Raw genomic sequence first — 18,304 nt, 5'->3', positions numbered from 1 at the left:
ACAGGCGGCTCGCTCAGTGTGTGACGTGCACTTGTAGATAAAATATAGGCCTATATTAATGAAGGTTCATTAGTACGGTTTTGTATTTCTCTGTAATGTAGCACAGTGTTAACAATGTTACTGATACTATTCTTTCTCACACCTTCAACTCAAACCATTGTGTTGCCCCGCCCAAAATATATAGTTTCATAATTAAATTAATGTCATAAACATGCGGGCGACTAGTCGACTAATGGGAATAAATGACGACTATTGGTCGACTAGAATTCTCAGTCGAGGCAGCCCTAGTTTGAAGGCTGAGGTTTTACATACATGAATCCACCTTTAATATGAACATATGACATTCTTTATAAGACAGAAAATAAGGCCAAAGTATGAAAGGTCTCCTTTAACTGAACAGGTTTCTTCGCTTTGACAACTTTATCATGACGAGAGAATAAATGAGGTCTCTCCTGACTGGGTTTCCTGTTACCAATTTTGCATTTGCATATGAATATTCTGAATATTCACTTAAGCTTCCCTCTTTGCATTTTATCTTTCACACTGTGTGAGAAACAGGTGCATTCAAAGAAAAAGAAATCCTAGCCAGGAGGATGCACGCATACGTGATACTGACTCTAAATTATGCATTTTTTTCTATTTGTTATCTTTTAGGGAGAGCCGAGCCGTCTGCCCTCATGTGTATATTTTTTTAGTTTTACTACGTGTACCGGGAGGGCAGAGTGAAAAGTGAGGGGAAAGAGAGGTAATGTTACAGTATGAGTCAGCTCCAAACCCCAAGTGCTCGCAGTACATTGACAGTTCCTTTGACAGGTTACCATATTCAATGCAACCATTGATGCACTGTGGACCGTTTTATTCAGGTGGAGGTGTTGAGGGGATTTGAGAATACGCTCTAGGATTTGACACTTTCTCAACACAAATTGGGTAGAGTCCCAGTTATTTTATTTGACCTGCTGTTACGCAAAGCAAATATAATTGTTTGACAGATTCCTTCAAGAAAACTCGAAGTTTAAGTGAGGCTCAAATAAAATCCTTTAATGTCTGAATATGACAGAAAAATGTGTTGTTTTGAGGCTTATGCTGAAGCACTCTTGACAGTCATTTTTTCTCCTCCTGCTGCTTTTACTGAGACATATCTCTGAATACCAATGAATAGCAATGTTTACCCACTGTGACTCCACACTAGTTTCTCTCTATGAGGGGGCATTTGATGGTTTTTGACTGATTTGATCATATGACACTCAAGACACTTTGTAGACAAGATTGTGTGTGTAACCGTCGCCACTGATCTGTTTGCATGCATCTCTAATCAAATATAAACACTGGGAAACGAGAGCTACAGGTGTCTGTTTACATTTCATTTCATGGCATGTTTTATCCAGAGATAATCCCTGTTAGTTTCCAGTAGCACCTTATCACCTCTCTGTCACCTTGTACTCCACCTTACAGGCTGATGTATTAAAACCTGACATGAAAACAAATATCCAGAGCTCCTCAAAGTTCACTACTTTGTTTACAGACTTAGAGAATCAGCCGTTCTGGAATAAAATGTATTAGTTCTTTAACCTAACAGTCATCTTAAAGGGACCCCCAAATCAAAAACACATATTTTTTCTCGTACCTGTAGTACTATTCATCAATATAGATTGTTTTGCTCTGAGCTGTTGAGTGTTGGAGATATCGGCTGTAGAGATGTCTGCCTTCTTTCCAATATAATGGAACTAGATGGCACTCGGCTTGTGGTGCCAAAAATGTGACCTGGTTACTCACGATAATCCACAGACCTTGTTGTGAGCAGTTTCATGTAGGAACTATTTTCTTTCTACGAAACTACACCTTCCAACTATATCACTGCGCAGAAGGAAGTGTGCATCTACTGCTAGCTCACCTAGCACCAAGCTAGCTAACGTTACAGCTCAGCCGAAGAGGACAATATCAATGCTTACATCTCACACTTCACCAGCACGAGCCTCTGGTCCGTGAGTAGATGCCTGGTTCTTTTGTGATACGGTTAGCGGGTGTAGTTCGGTAGAAAGAAAATACTTTCTACATCAGTAGGTCCCAACTGGTCCAGCCATGGGGTCCAGATTTTTCCTTAGTCATTATTTCGAGGTGCACACAGTTTAAAGGAGCTACTATATGTAAGAAATCTAAAGCAAATAGTCGTAAAATCCTCCTAATATGTCACAGAGACTAAGGAATAATGTTCATATAACATACTGATNGGAGGGGGGGCGGACACGACTCGCGGCAGTATTTTGAATTTGAGTGCAGTAACCGTTTTGGCCACATTCTTACATACAGCGCCTTTAATACATGCAGCACCATACTTACATTTGGACATGTCATCAAGCTAGTTTGCTGTCTCTATCAAGTTGCTAACCATTAGCCACTCACTCCACAGCAGAAAACAGCACTTCAAAATGCCGGAAATTCACTGTACTTAAAAATAAAGTGTGTTGGTTAGTCACTTGTGGTCCATTCAGAATGGACCCACACATTTTTCCAACCTTGACCCACCCATTGGGAACCACTGTTCTGCATGACACTTCTCACAACAACAGGATTCCTACACATTTTCGATTTCAAAATTACTTTTTCAGACTTCTCTGTAGATTTGTCAGTTGATATTCAACATCTGAATACAAATAGCCAGCCCTCGGAAATCTTGTATTTACATCCATTGTTTCTATTCAGTCCACACTCCTATGCAGAAAGTTGGACGAAGTTCCACTACTGAAACTCTCTGCCCAAAGTGGATGTAAACTTACCAGGGCTACTCTGACACATATTGTTTTCCCTTAGCATAAATATTATATTATTGTCCCCTCTATTTTTTTGTCTCTTTTATAAATGAGAATCAAAAATAACTTGAAAAAATATTTTTTACGATTCACTGTGTCCATGGAAACAACAATGACTGCAGCCATAAAGGTATGGATACCTCATGCAGAGATGATTTAAAAAAACAAAACAAAAAAAAGTGTTTTGTGAGTTTGTTTTTTGATTTTGAATTTTGTTTCGTGAAAAGTTTTTTTTTCAAGGATTTTGCCGCTTTTTTTTTTTTAAATTAATTTGGTCGCAAATGTATGAAATTGGCTGACTGATGAGGCACCTGGGGCAGAGTTGTTGCAGGCTGTTACGTACGGGCCTAAAGGTAGCTCTGCGTAGGAGTGTGTGTTCAGTCAGATGTCATATTTCTTGCCTTGCTTCAAGCTAAACATTTGGCTGCGATGGCTTTCTGCTCCAAATGCCATGAGAAAAGCTCTGCCTGGATGATCAATTTAGTTTCACAAAATTTAAGTTTTATATTTTAGACAAAAGAATAAGGGCCATAGTCTGGGACACATATTCTTCCTACCTCCACTTGGACATGCCCCGATCACCTCTAACTGGTAGGTGGCCCCGGGGCAGAGTCTTTTTTCCATTCTTATCCACACCTGAAAATTATTAAAATCAAATTCCATACTTTTTCGCACTGCATAGGAACCCTGCAACAAGGTCTGTGGATTATCTCAAGTAACCATGTCATAATTTCTGTAAGGCAACATTGCTGTTGAGCTTCTTGACTGTATTTTTTTGGCGCTTTGAGCACCACAAGCTGAGTGCCATCTAGTTCCATTATATGCGACAGAAGGCAGACATCCCTATGATCGATATCTCCAACACTCAATAACTCACACAAAAACAATCTAGCTTGATAAATAGCACAGGTAAGGTAAGAGTAAAAATATCCATTTCTGATTTTGGGGTGCACTGTCCCTTTAAGACCACTTTTAGGTCCTTCACCTGAGTATTTCCATTTTATGCTACTTTAAACTTTTAGTCCACTAAATTTCACTGGCAAACATACTAGTTTCTACATTTATTTGACAGCTTGGTTGCAGATTTTAATATTACATATTGAAAATATGATCATCTTATAGAATATGGTGAATTGTTGTAGATTAAACAACCTACGTAATAAATATTCATAAAGTAGTTTACATGAGCTCTATCACAACTAACAACAACATCAAAAAGCCAAGGGGCCATTCTGCAGAGAGTACTTTTAATTTTAATGGTTGAAATGCATTTTGCTGATAATACTTATGTATTTATTTATTTATTTATTTTTACAAGCTGGACTTCAGTCTTCTTGAGTATTGTTTACATTACTGTATTTCAACCTTTACTGAAGGAAATGATCTGAGTACTTCTTAAACTTTTGTTGACAAGTCTTTAAATACATTGATTAACGTAACATAACAACTATCAAAGCACTACAGGCAAGAGAAAAAAATATTTATTTCTGATATTGGGGATAAACTGTCATTTGACTAACCAGCCACCAGCCAAACGACCAACCAGTCAACCAGCTGACCAAGTATCGAGCTGGCCAATTTGGAAATCGAAATTAATGAATGTCTCAGTCTGAGACTCTGACAGCAGGACTCGTCCTCCTCGCTGCGCTGTAGGCTGGAGTCTTCAGAGATTCGTCCTCTGTGCTCACTGGCCAATGAGGCAGAGTAAAAGGAGATGGGCTCCTCTCTCATCTTAAGCAGGGTATAGAGATGTAATCAACAGGAGCACCTGAGTGTGACTGAGTGTCAAAGGTGTGAAAGAACACGATACGTAAAGCAAATGAGAAGCGATAGTATTATCACTACAACTCCTGCAGCTATTGCCGCTAATAAACTGATCAGCCTATTATCATTGTGATACATTCGCATATTAATGAGGTGATATGAAAACTGAGAATGCAGCGGGCCACAGGAACGTGAGTGCATAAACCCACTGCAGCGCATTGTTGCCTGGCAACTTAACTAATGCAGCTCTGGAAAGTAAAATGTTGAGGCTCACAGATTTTGGCTTGATTGGCCCCAAAGAATACAGCCAACATTCAATACATCAACTGCTGCCTATTGTGTCCTCACAGCACTGTACAGCAGCCAGTTGTAGTTTAATAATGAACCTTAACCCTCTGCTGAGGCTCAGGCTCACCCCACCCGCTGGAAAGACTTCTCAGGGGGACTCGATTTCAACTACTTGGGTGTAAAATCAAATGCTGCATCGACTTTCTCTGTGTGTGAATGTGTGTGTGTGTGTGCATGTGTGTGTGTGTTCTCACGAACATGGCATGCAATACTATTATACCCACAACAATGAGCCACATATAGCCGGTGCTCTTCAAGGCTATCGGCTCTCATGATAACTCTAATGAGGCCGTCGCTGGAGGTTTATTAGGGCGTCATCTGGGGAAAAGGTGAGGGGTCTGTAATTGGAATGACATTTAAACACTCCCCAGTTATCTCTCACACACACACATCAAAACCAACTGTCAGGATCAGGTGGCAGCCTTGTATCCGTCCACTTAAATGCGCTCGCCCCTCCTTTTTATAATGAAATAAAAGCAAGTGCAGAGAAACCGGATTGACGAAAGCTGCAAGTTATTAAATGAAAACACGTGTGTAATGACATTTCCTATGTTGCTGCTGCCTCAAATGTCACAGACACATATATATTAATTCACTTACACCTTTAGAAATGTATACAGCATGTGTATGTGTGTAATTCTTTTTATTCACATGACTGACGGCAACTGCGGATGAATCGGGCGTGAAGAATCGATGGCCGTGAAAGAGAGCCTGCAGGAAATATTTTTGCTTGCTGGCATCTTTGTGATTTGATTTCTAATTCCTAGCTGAGATTTAACCAGAAAAGCCTCTATAGATCAGCACGACATCAGAAATTCATTTTTTTATTCATAAAGTGCAGTGAAAAAAGCGGAAAATCTGAGCAAAGCAGCAGAAAATAGAGTTCTCAACACACTACACTGAACTCAGATGGCTTGTTGGCTTTCAGGAAGGTGGGTAAACATCCACCTGCATTTGCTGGCATACAATAGCCTAATGATCTGAAATACCTCTATCAAGAAGAATATAACGTCGCTAATATGCCATTTATGTGCAAATGGCGTGCATGCGTGTGCTGCAGACTAATAATCTCACTTACGCCGAGCCGTGCACCATCTGCCCTCAACGCCAAGTGAAAATACTCTCTCTCTGGCAAGTGTCTTTTTTCATTTGCCCTCTCCGCCTCTAAGTTGTTCCCTTTTGTCACTTCACCTCTCTTTCATTCTCTCCCTTTCACACGCCGGTTCGAGTTATCAATTCCAAATGCTTGAATACAAAACCAGAGGCTAGCACGTTTCCCTCCATCACTCCTCCTCGCATTTTACCGACTTTGACCCCAATCTGTCCTCTTGTCACCGCCTTTCTCCACTTGCTCATCACTTCTTCTCTTCCACAGCTGTCTTCTTTGTTTCTCTTCACCCACCTGTCCGTCTCACCTCATTCTCATTCCGCTTTCCTCTTTATATTCTCCGCCTTTCTGTCATATTCTCCACCTTTTCTTTTCTGTCTTTTCCTCTCCGTTTGATTAGTCTGAGATGGCCTTTTGTTTTTTTTTTTGTTTTTTTTGTTTTACCCCTGAACTCCAGAATTAGAATTGATCCCTGTTTTCACTCCGCAGAGGCCGATGAATGCACCTCAGAGCAAGAATTAATGAGTGATTTGTGAATGATCCCTGAGCCTTCATCCCTCCTTTGTGGGTAACGATGCTTTTGAGAGTTTTTCATCTGGAAAGACGATGAAAGCAGTGTGTGTGTGCGTGTTTCTGTGCGTCTGTGTGTGACATAAGGGGAGCGGAGGAGGAGGAAGGAAAGGGAGACGGAGACAAAAAGAGCTCACGAGCATCATTTGAGGCGAATATTATGCAAATGTAATGTTTAAAACGCCATTCCTTGCTTCAACTTAAATAGGTATGAACTGTACAGTATTGTATGCTCGCTACTGTGAGTACATTTTTCTGTGTGTGTGTGTGTGTTTGGGGAGGTTGTGGCCATGGAGTGATGCTGAGAGTCTGCTCTGACTGGATAAGCTGTGTGTTTGCCAAGGTTCAGACTGAGGATACAAAATAGGGCACGAGTGCAAAACTGACAGATAAATCCCCCCCCTTCACCCATACACTGGCACGTGCACAGTACACACACATGTTCCGTGTATGTTTATGTGAAATAGCTGCTGATGTTGTATGCTCTTGCTGTTAACAGCACTGTTACCTGCAGACAGTGTTACAGTGTAAAGCCTTGAAGGTTGGTCAGCATTTGTAGCTTTTATTATGAAAGCCCGTTGTACAGTGAGCTGGGAAAGGCCAGCTTCATCAATCAATGTCACTGGAGTCAAGGTTTACAGGAGACTTTGAGATAAGGGTTTTCTTTTAAATTGCTCTTCTCTCGCTGCAGACTTTTTTTTATTGAGTCTCCCGTGTTAAAATTCATCTCTTTGATCTCTTTTTGAACTTTGATTGCCTCCGCCAAAATACTCTCCAGCATGGGAATTCTCACATTTTCTTTTGTGCAAAGTACAAATCACTGATCTAAGTGGACTTTGTGTGTGTGTGTGTGTGTGTGTATGTTACATAGTGTTAGTGTATGCAGATGGCACATCAATGTTGTATCCTAATTATCTCCACTTTTCTAAAAAACAGCCTTTTTTGAGCCTGATTACAGAGACTGTATAAAAATAATGGACGTAGCCACCGTGACGTCAACCACTCATTCGTCATTTTGGTTGTCGCCATCTTTTATTTTTGGGGCTAGAGGTGACCATACTTGGATGAAAGGGTGGAGCTGTGGAGGGGTGAGGGCTGGATCTCACTCACAGACTGTCGTAATGCCTTGCAATGTCGCTACACCCTAAAATATGTGCAACTTTAAGCCTTAAATAAAACAGAATGTTCAACAGAATTCAATTGAATACAATACAAAACAATATATTTAAGGTTAAAATGTTGTTTTTGTAAATACACACACATACTGAATTCGATGCCTGCAACACATTTCAAAAGAGAGCTGGAACTGGGGAAACAAACGACTGGGAAAGTTGCAGGGCTGCCCCCTGAAAGCTGGAGATTCAAATCATCAGTCAAAGACCCCTCAGGCGACAGAGATTGCTTCAAGTCAAGTAGTCTTTTTTTTTTCTTTTTTCTTGCTCATCAGTGTGCTGTGCAGTGTACTCCTGGGGACGTTTGGGTCCCCAGATTTAGCTGTGGAGTGAGCATTCTTCACTTTAACGCTACTTTTTGATGCAGGGAACTGCGGACAAGCAGGCAGCAGCACAGAGGAAGAGAGGCTTTACACCATAAGGCTCTGAGACAACATTATCTTCTCTCATCTGTTTAGAAGTGGTCAATTTACAGCTCACAGTGACTTAATACGACACAGTCTCTGGCTTTTGTATGAAATCTAGTGTCGGCAAGAACTGCGGCACATTTCCGATCTTTTGTTAGCACTGTTAGCTTGTTTACCATATTATGTGAATGCTGCTATCACACTGAATGTCCTGCTGAGCCCTGGTCAAACTTCAAAACTTCATATGGGAAAAAAAATAATTGTTGTATTAAACTGATCTGGTACAACCCTAGCAAGTTGTTGAAATGCTCAAAAAACACCTGTTGGAACATTCCACAAGTAAACAGGTTAACTGGTAACAGATTAAAGTATCATGGCTGGGTATAAAAGAAGCATCCTCAAAAGGCTCAGTTGTTAACAAGCAAGGATGGCATAAGGTTCACCACTTTGTGAAAAACTGCATGGGAAAGAAACAGTCAAACAGTTTAAGAACATTTCTCCATAAACAACTGCAAAGAAATTCAAGGATTTTACCATCTACAATCCATAATATCATCAAAAGTAAGTAAGTATCAATAACATCCAGAAACCCCACTGACTTCTGTGGGCCTGAGCTCATCTGAGATGGACTAACACAAAGTGGATAAGTGTGCTGTGGTCTGACGAGTCCACATTTGAAATTGTTTTTGCAAATCACGGACATCGTGTGCTCCGGGTATGTTACCAGCACAAAGTTCAAAGCCAGTGTCTGTGATGGTATGGGGGTGTGTTAATGCCCATGGCATCATGGGTAGCTTCCCATCTGTGAAGGTACCATTAATGCAGAAATGTACATGCAGGTTTTGGAGCAACATCTGCTGCCATCCAGACGACTTTTATAGTTGTCCGTGTTTATTCGAGCAACACAGTGCCAAGCCACATTCTGCACGCGCTCCAACAGAGTAGCTTCGTAGTAAAAGTGTGCGGGTACTGTACTGGCCCGTCTGTAGTCTAGACCTGTCTCCCATTGAACATGTGTGGTGCATCATGAAGCACAAAATACAACAATGGAGACTCCAGACTGTTGAGCAGCTGAAATCGTATATCAAGAAAGAATGGGAAATAATTTCGCTTTCAAAACTTCAACAATTAGCATCCTCTGTTCCCAAACACTTACTGAGAGTTGTTAAAAGACAAGGTGATGTCACACAGTGGTAAACATGACGCTGTCCCAACTTTTTTGGAACCTGTTGCAGTTATCAACATCAGAATGAGTGTATATTTACAAAGAACAATTACATTTAGCAGTTTGAACATTAAACTGCTTCATTTTGTGCTGTATTCAATTGAATTTAAGTGAAAAAAAGGGTTTGCAAATTATTGCATTCTGTTTTTTATTAACATTTTACACAGCATCCCAACTTTTTTGGAGTTGGGTTTGTAAATAGTTGAGTTAGGCTGTGAACATGTTCATTTCTGGTGTTAAGTTGGTTATTTTAAAATAGAGGTCTATGGGGATTTACTCGCTTATGGAGCCGGCCTTTAGTGGACGTTTTGAAGGGATTTTGAAATGATTAATGAGTCAAAGAGGTTAAACAATTCTCAGCTCATGCAGACTTTAAATAGTCGGGGCAAAAATGGAAAGTTAGAAATACTCTTCAGCCTACAGCATGGATGGCAATATCAGTCTGTCAGTTCATCATTTAGCTTTAGATTGAAATATCTCAGCATCAATTTGATGGATTTACAGTCCATTTCTCTGGATGAACTCTGGTAATCCTCTGATTTTTCATGAAGCACTATGATCAAAAGTAACTTATCCAATACTTTGGGCTATGTCTGAATACCTACGAAACTAATAACATGCCTGATTGGCCTCCAAACCTGCTAAACATCAGCATGTTAGCATTTAGCTGGGCCTCACAGAGCTGGCAGCATGACTAAACTCTGAGTCATGTTCTGTATATTTCTACTCTCCTGCATGTAAAACCCATTGTGTGTGTCTGTATAACTAGTTGTGTCCCCATCATTCTGACAACACTGACAGGGAATCTAAATTTCCCCGTGAATGCCTTCTCATGTCTGTGGTGATGCAGCGGGTGACTGAAATGAGAGCAGGCTGCGGAAATGAGAGCAGCCCATTATTGTAGTACTTCAGATGCCATATTAATCTGTATTCTGATGTTGATGCTGTCTAATTAAGTCTGGTCTGCATAAAAGAAAAGCTACAGTATGTGCGCATGGCATGGACGCTAACTGCTAATTACAACGCTGTGATTTGGTCTGTGAATGCAAAATGATCATTTTCACTGCCCCCTGCTCGGGCTTATCAATCAGCTTGTCAACACAAAAGCCATAATCGGAGTTTGATGACTAGGAGAGTATCGGGAAAGGAACAGGGACTGTTATAATGTTTTGATGAAAAAAGAGATAGAGAAGGGTTCTGGATGAGGGAATTTAACTGTCTTGTCTCGCCATGCATGTCCTTTTACTGCCACTGAATGAAAAGTAACCTTCAGTATGATGCTGAGAGGCTCTAAACGTGGACATGAGTGTTCTTGCTGAATCCCTGTCTCCAAGGTAAAATGATGTAAAGAGAATGAAACCAGCTGTCCCCGTACCCCATCGACGGCACGCTTTTTTGTGTGTCTTTAGGTCTCACACACTTGTACAAACACTGAGGTGCAATTTCCCACCGTGCCGATGGCAGGGAGCGCTGCGTGAGGGTGCCTCAGTTGAACTGAAAATGATGTGAAGTGCTCTCATCTCAAATGATATGAGTGCTCACCTATAGCATCAGGTGTCCGTCCTCCGTCTTCCCGTGTCTTTCTCCCCCGCTGTCCCCTCTGTTTCTCTTCAGCGCTGCCTTCTTAAATCTTTCACCCCACTTCTCTTGCCTTCCCGCAGCTTTTTTTTCTTCTCCCTTTGTTGCTCCTGTGATAAAAAAGAGAGTTTGACGTCAGCTATTTGCACGAAGAGCCAACCCGTAGAGCAGTGCATATATACAAAGCTGTCTGCTCTTGTCAGTTTAGGAGGAATGGTGGCGTAAAAAAAAAAAAAAAAAATTGAAAGCGAAACTGAGTGCACTCCAGCCATAACAGATGAAAGTTTTGCTCCACAAGTCAGTCAGCAAATATTTGACTGATCTTTATTTTGAGTCTTGAATCGACTCTGCACTTCTCGCTCAGTTCAAGAGTTGAGGAAAGTTTTGAGAGAAAACAACCGACATGACCCCAAAAAAGACCAACGGGAGTCCCGAAGTGTCCCAAACCAGGGCTGATCACTTGCATGCTTGTGTGCAGGCAGAAGTTGTTTCAATTTTAGCTGCATACAACAGGAACTACAATCTACCTCCTCCATCTTTAGATTCCTGAAGCTGCAGACTGCTCCTCACGTTTGTTGACAGAAAGCTCATGACAGTCAACAAGCAAAATCTTTTGGAGATAATGCAGACGTGCCGCTCTGTGGAACACAGATGGAGGACTCGGGGCAAACAGGCCGCTGCTATTAACCTTCTCTAACCACATCATCACGTAGCTTAATAGCTGAAATTTAAGAGAATGGTTAATAATGTAACACAATTAATACAGCAGTTTTGGGTTTATTAATATCTGACTGCATAATGAATTGGATTGATTCAAGTGTGTGGTCATTTTGGAGGACGTAGTTGTTTGTGGTGCTGTTGAACTGTGTTGCAATACACAGAGAGGTGTTTCTGTTATTTAGCCTGTCCGCACTGATATAAATGGGGTGGACAAAATAATAGAAGCACCTGTCAGTATGACACAATGAACAGCAGCCTCAAAAATGTTCTTGAAGTTGAATCAATGTCTCTTTAAAACAGATTCAACCAAACTGAACATTATGACCTTAATCAAGGCTGTAATGGTTTTAGCTAGGTGTACCTAATAAAATGGCAACATAGTGTTTGTCAGTTAACTAAAAAGATCCTACCTATAGTGCTATTTATTAATCTAGACTGTTTTGGTGTGAACTGCTGAGCGTTTAAGATATCCCCCATAGAGATATCTGCCTTCTTGCCTTCTACCAAGAAAAACTACATGACACTCAGCTTGTGGTGCTCAAAGCGCAAAAAATACATTTGATAAATGAGTGATTCTCTTCAGCTCGTTTTGTTTACTGCTGCTTAGCAAAATGTGATAGTTAGGTTACGATAAATAGGGTGGCAGAGGCGAGCTGCGCCATTATTTCTTCATTATAGGCTGCAATGATTCCCCCCATTCATGTTATAGCACAACTGTTCCATAAAAGTAATACCACATCTGGAGCTGTGGCAACTGCAGTCTACTCACTGAACATCCGCAACATTATATACAACTACATCACATCAGATTTTCTAATAATAACAATGACTAGTCCATACCCATTGAGTGAACGGTTGCCCACGTACAGTTTCACATGGTGTGTGTTTGGGATACAGGTCATAGGAAATTGCAGATTAAATAGTCAACTGAGCCCATTAAGAAGAACAATGTATTCTATGATTGCAGCCACAGCGATCTGTCACATTTTAAGCATTTTTCAGTTGTTATAGCGCCACCCAGTTGCCAATTAGAGTTAAATTTCTCCAGTCACCTTGAGGCGTCCTGTTCTACATATCTANAGATTATGTTCACAGAGTTTCATGCAGATCGGTCAAACTTCCTAGGAAGAGATCGATTTTAAGTGTTTTTCAAAAAATTCAAAATGGCGGAAAATCTATATGACTGGAAGTTTTGGGTTCTTGAGGCAAATTTGTTCCTCATGAGGAGAGGCATCTCTGTGCAAAGTTTCATGTCTCTACGACATACGCAGCATGAGATATGCCCATTCAAAGTTTGCAATTTCAATCGGTTGCTATAGCGCCCCCCTTTGGCCAATTGATGTTTTATTGCTTCATTCGCATCCTCCCATGACCCTCTACCACTGTGCCAAATTTCACATGGATTGACCAAGTCAGTGAGGAGAAAAACGTGGAACGGACACGCAGACACACAGATAGAGTTTTCGTCATTATATAGTAAGATAGTAATAATGACATTTTTTTTGATATAGCACCCTTCACAGAAATGAAATTCAAAAAGTGCCTCACAAAATACAATCAAACAATAAAACAAAGCAACAAAAAGAAAGTAAAACAGCAAATACAGGCCACTGAGGCCCCAAACAGAAACACACCAGAGAACAAGCACTGGACAATTTAGGGTGGGACAAAGGACCATTTGAAAAGATGGGTTTTCAGTTTTGTTTTTTGTTTTTTTTAAGTTCCTAGGGAGACCGTAAACTTAATGGAAGAGAGTTACATAGTGTTGAAGCCATTACTTCAAAGGCACCATCACCTTTTGTTTTGAGTCTGAAACAGGGGACAGCTAGTAGATCCTGTTCTGAAGACCTAAGGGACCTACTGATGATATATGGATGGAGGAGATCACTGATGCATTCAGCTGCCTGACTGTGGAGGGCTCTACACGTGAGAACTAGTATCTTGGATCCTGAACCTGATGGGAAGCAAGTGAAAAGAACTAAAATGGCAGTGGTGTGAGTTGACCTGTTGGACCTGGTTAACAGCTTAGCAGCAGCGCTCTGGATTATTTGAAGATGATTCAGAGAAGATTTGTTTAGACAAGGAAAAAGGGAATTATTGTAGTCCAGTCTGGAGGACACAAAAGCTTTGCAGTAGTTCTTAGCTGAATAAAACAAGCACGGATCAGTGATTTAACATGATGATCAAAATGCATGGCCTGATCAAAATAGCAAGGGTAACCACACAACCATGAGTTTTTTAAGGCTAAGCCCATAAGCTGTTTACACAGTGCCATTACATGGCAGAAACAAATGGACACGGACATGCACCTGACATTAAAAACAATCAATAAGCAAGCAAATAGAGCCACCATCCATATCAATTAAAACAGAAATGAAATCATATAAAAAACAACAAACAGCAATCGCAATAAATTATCACTAAAAGTTGAAGTACAAGGTGATAAACATGCTGAGGCGTAGATATATAGTTAAAAGCATTTACACTCAATTAAAACAAGATCAGAAATAAGGCATGTGAACAGCCATAAGGGTGGCAGTGTCCAACTTTAAGGTATTTTGCAGAACCAAGTCCAGTTGTGTTCGATTCAATTGCCTTGAGATATTTTGCAGATTATTCCATCTGTAAGGAACACTGTAAGAGAACGACATTCTTCCTAGTTCACCCATTCTGTGAGCGAGTGCCATAAATGAACAAGTACCAATGCCTTTTCCGCCTGACAGCCAAATGTGGCCAGTCAACCTTTCAGTAAATGTGGCAGTGATGGGTGCTGTATGACATGGGCGAGGCTGCCGTACTGTACAAGGTGTCACCTGCTACTCAGTTTTTCTGACATACATTCAAACGCACTCTAAAGGATACTTTGACATGCCAACTAGAAGAGCCAAAGGATCAATCTGTCAATCCTCTGATAAGTGGATGACCCGCTCTGCATCCTGAGCTTTGCATCCTCAGTCAGCCACAGTCTCACCCTGCTACACTTTAGAAAGCTCAATGTATACTAAAAGCACATTAGTGACTCAGGCCGACATGTGTCTGCAAACATGAGCAATGTAAGCTAGTGGGCTATACAGTGGTCTTTTGTGATCAAAGTGGTCTTTTTTGTGATCAAATGTTTATTTCAATTCTTTGCAGAATTTTGAAAACAAATCATATAAACATAGCCGCATCTCATGCATATGTGTCCATAAGTTTGCACGTCACACACTGAGCGAGCCGCCTGTTAATGACGCTGTCGGCAAAGCAGTAATGATTGTGCTAAGTGGCTAATGGGCATGTAGCTACTTCCATGTTTCAGATGATACGTCATGTTTGTAGTCGACCAATGAAGATGAGTTTACATATCACCTTGGGTTCGTCCTTCACCTTCTCAAAATGATCCCACACTTTGGATATCCTGCCCGACATGTTATTAACTAGCCTGTGGAATAACCGCAGGTACCAGCCCTGGAAATTAGAGGCCATTCACGTGCCACATCTTTAACCACCTCGAAACGAGAGGTCGGGTGCTGGGTGCTACTCTTGTGCCTTTTCTGTGCCAGCTTTCACGAGTGCGGCAGCAGGTTGCGTCTGAGGTTGACCTGTGATTTTGACAAGAGGAAGAAAAATAATAACACATAAATAAATACAGCGATAAGTGAGACGAAAAAATGAATAACTACAAAAAAATAGCGGGGCTTGGTCTTGAACAACAAAATAATATCATCATAATCCAAAGTGTCCCTCAGCCCCTTTCTAAATGAAAGAATAGATCAACAGCTCAGTCGGCCTGTGAGCGTAACATTTGTTGCCCTGTTGCTTGTTTTGATCTGGTTAACAGTGGAAAACAAGCGCTCAACTGCGCAGCTTGTAATTGGAGCAGTAGCGTTAATGAGTGCCTGAGGTAAACAGCTCATGTTTGGATTGAACTGTGATATTAGTTAGCTAAAACTGCTGCATTAATTATGTTACAGTGCCAACCATTCTCTATGTTTTAAGCTACAACCTTAGCAAAGTGATGGTATGTTTAGAGTAGGTGGAAGGCAGCTGCTTGCAGTGTCCGGTAGAGGTTTCTCGTAGGATCACAGCCTGCTGCTGCCCATTCAAAATACACAACACTGCAGTTTGACAGGTGCAGAGGTAACCGCTCACTGTCTGAAAGCATTTGAACATTTGCATTCTGAGAGTCAAAGACAACACACCCCAAACACTCTGTCCCTGTTGTGGTGGTGACCAGCCATACATCATCCTGTTGCTTGTGTTCCTTTAGCTCACAGTTATACACACAGGGATTCTCTGGAACAACAACGCTCAGTGTTTGTCATTTCCAGTACCGGGGAGCTTTAAACTTAATACAAGTCTCTCCCATTCTGAGCAGCTGGTCTGAGCCACCCTCCCTGATTAATAACACAACAATGCTTTTCTCTCCGTTTGTGTTTGTTCTTGCTGTTGGCTCCGGCTTACATCCGTATTTTCTTAAACTCTAGGGTTTGTTTTGTTTTTAACTGGGGGAGAAAAGTAATGCCTTGATCTTGAACGCCGCCGCACAGCGAGTCCTCATTATTGAACGACGGTCACAGTTCCGTGATCGGGAGGAATAACAAAACTTTAGAAATTTGATTAATTTATTAAGCCATTAATTAGCCCCAAACCCAAACAAAACCGCTCTGACATGCAGCCCTTTGAATATACTGAGTGTGGAGCAGAGCGGCTGCATTCATCTTGAGATCTTTTATTTTATTTTTCATTTTCTGATGCCTGCACACTGTGTTGATTCATGTGTCTCGTTTTTTCATGACTGGGCAGCTCTGAATATTTTGTTCCGCTGAGAGTGCTCTTTGAGAGGTCACATTGTGTTCTTAGAGAAACAAGGTGAAAACACAAATAACTCTTGGGGGCTGATGCCAAATCAGAGGCCTTTTTGTGTCAATCTTTTGAATAAGCTGCAATTTATGAGATCTTTCAAATCATATCCTTTTTGTAAGGGAATAAAGAGCAGATGTGGTGATTTTTTAAACCCTGGAAATTTCTGAACCCATTACAGTCCCTGATGAATAGATCCCACGCTCGACCAAAAAGCGTTCGGCGTCAGTACTGTTTCTCCCATGGCTTTTCCTCCACAAGGCCATTCAAACTGTCAGACAGAACGTGACTGGTTTTCCTCACAGACATATCATTGCTGACCTGAAAGTCACTTAAGTGAAGTGTCAACTGTGGCGTCGCACCACCTAAAACCTTCAGTAATTGACCCCATTTTTTGCCAGTGGAAGCAGGATGTAACAATGTTCTGCTCGATCTGCTACCAGTGTTCCCCCGCTGCTCTAATGGATAAGGATAGGATCGGGTAATCTGACCCCTGAGCAGCGGCGGAAGAACAAGGTCCATCAAGATGGGATGGTGGTTGCATGTTAGCCTCTGGGGGTTTGAACTCCCCCACATCCTGTTTCTTGATGTGCTGCTTGAAACACACAAAAAACTATCAATGAGAGAAGAGGAGGAAGGATTACAGAGTGTCCTGCGTCTGACCCATGAAACCCAACTTTATTTATAGACGCAACCCTGTAAAGGCCTCAGTGTAAAAGACTCCACGTGGAAATCAACGGATGTCCTTTTATCCAAATTTATTTGGGGGTAATAGAGAACTTTGTGTCACATGTAGCCTGCAGCAGCACTCATTACAAAAAAGCCTTCATCTTTACTCTAATCATGTTAACTGTAGCCATCAGGTTTAATGTCAAAGATAGATGTCTTAAAGGAAGACTTCACCCACAAAATTACCGTTTGTAAATCAATTAGTCATGCTGTGTTAACTTAAAACTCACGAGGAAAACTTTGTTTTTCTGGCATTCCTCCACGAAAAACTGATTGATTGGGGACCATGTTTAGCAACAGCAAAACTATATCAAAACATCTATTTACTAACTCTTTCACATATGCAACCACTTTAGTCGCAGTCTAGAGCTCTGAGAGAGAAAATTAAACATCACAATGAGGAAAAAAATAGGGAGTGCTCTCTGAGGATGAGGCAAATAGTCACATAGAGATAAAAAACAACAACTAGCCAGGTGTGCAATTCAAGAATTCAGGTAGGGGTCACGTGACGCAGTTTACATGATATACTGTAGCCCTACTAGAGTAAAACCGCATTGAAAGAAATTGACCTTTCACTAAGCCCCGCCCCTTTGTGATGGTCTGACAAGCTGTCGGAGTAAGCATGGAGCCCACACTGTAACTAACTGCAAAAATGATATAGTGATCGAGAAGCAGACAGAGGGGTCTACAGTCTGTGTTTGAAGGATATATCCAGGATGTCAAACTGACTCAGCAGCAACAACAGGTTAAAAAGACAAAGTTAGAAGCTAAAGCCGAACTATAGGCTACAGATCACAGTGTAAAAGTGAACCATCACATCACTGCTGATCGCCACAGAACACAATGAATATAAAGGGAAACTTCGCTGATATTCAACCAGCTGTGTGGCATCACAGTGTGTGCAGATTGTGGAAGTCAAACAACGTTCATCTGCGCACACTGCGATGCCACACAGCTGGTTGAATATCAGCAAAGTTTCCCTGCTTCCCTTCACTGGTTCCTGTACAGCAGGGTTGGTCTTTATTTCACGGTAA

General features: G+C 41.2%; 1 protein-coding gene and 1 long non-coding RNA gene across 3 annotated transcripts in view; one reads left to right on the top strand and one right to left on the bottom strand.

Moving 5' to 3' along the window:
• LOC126406366 (cGMP-dependent protein kinase 1) overlaps window positions 1-18,304 on the top strand; it is a 146,452-nt gene that overhangs the window by 28,943 nt on the left and 99,205 nt on the right. The window lies entirely within an intron of this gene.
• Window positions 1-18,304, bottom strand: part of LOC126406369 (uncharacterized) — a 202,746-nt gene that overhangs the window by 92,116 nt on the left and 92,326 nt on the right. The window contains exon 2 of the long non-coding RNA XR_007571686.1: window positions 10,944-11,089. This is a non-coding gene — a long non-coding RNA (uncharacterized LOC126406369). The remainder of the gene's footprint in view (window positions 1-10,943; window positions 11,090-18,304) is intronic.

Source organism: Epinephelus moara, chromosome 19 (assembly GCF_006386435.1).
Source record: "Epinephelus moara isolate mb chromosome 19, YSFRI_EMoa_1.0, whole genome shotgun sequence".
NCBI classification, from domain to species: domain Eukaryota; kingdom Metazoa; phylum Chordata; class Actinopteri; order Perciformes; family Serranidae; genus Epinephelus; species Epinephelus moara.
The sequence above is the reverse complement of the archived record's forward strand: the minus strand, read 5'-3'. Positions and strand labels throughout refer to the sequence as shown.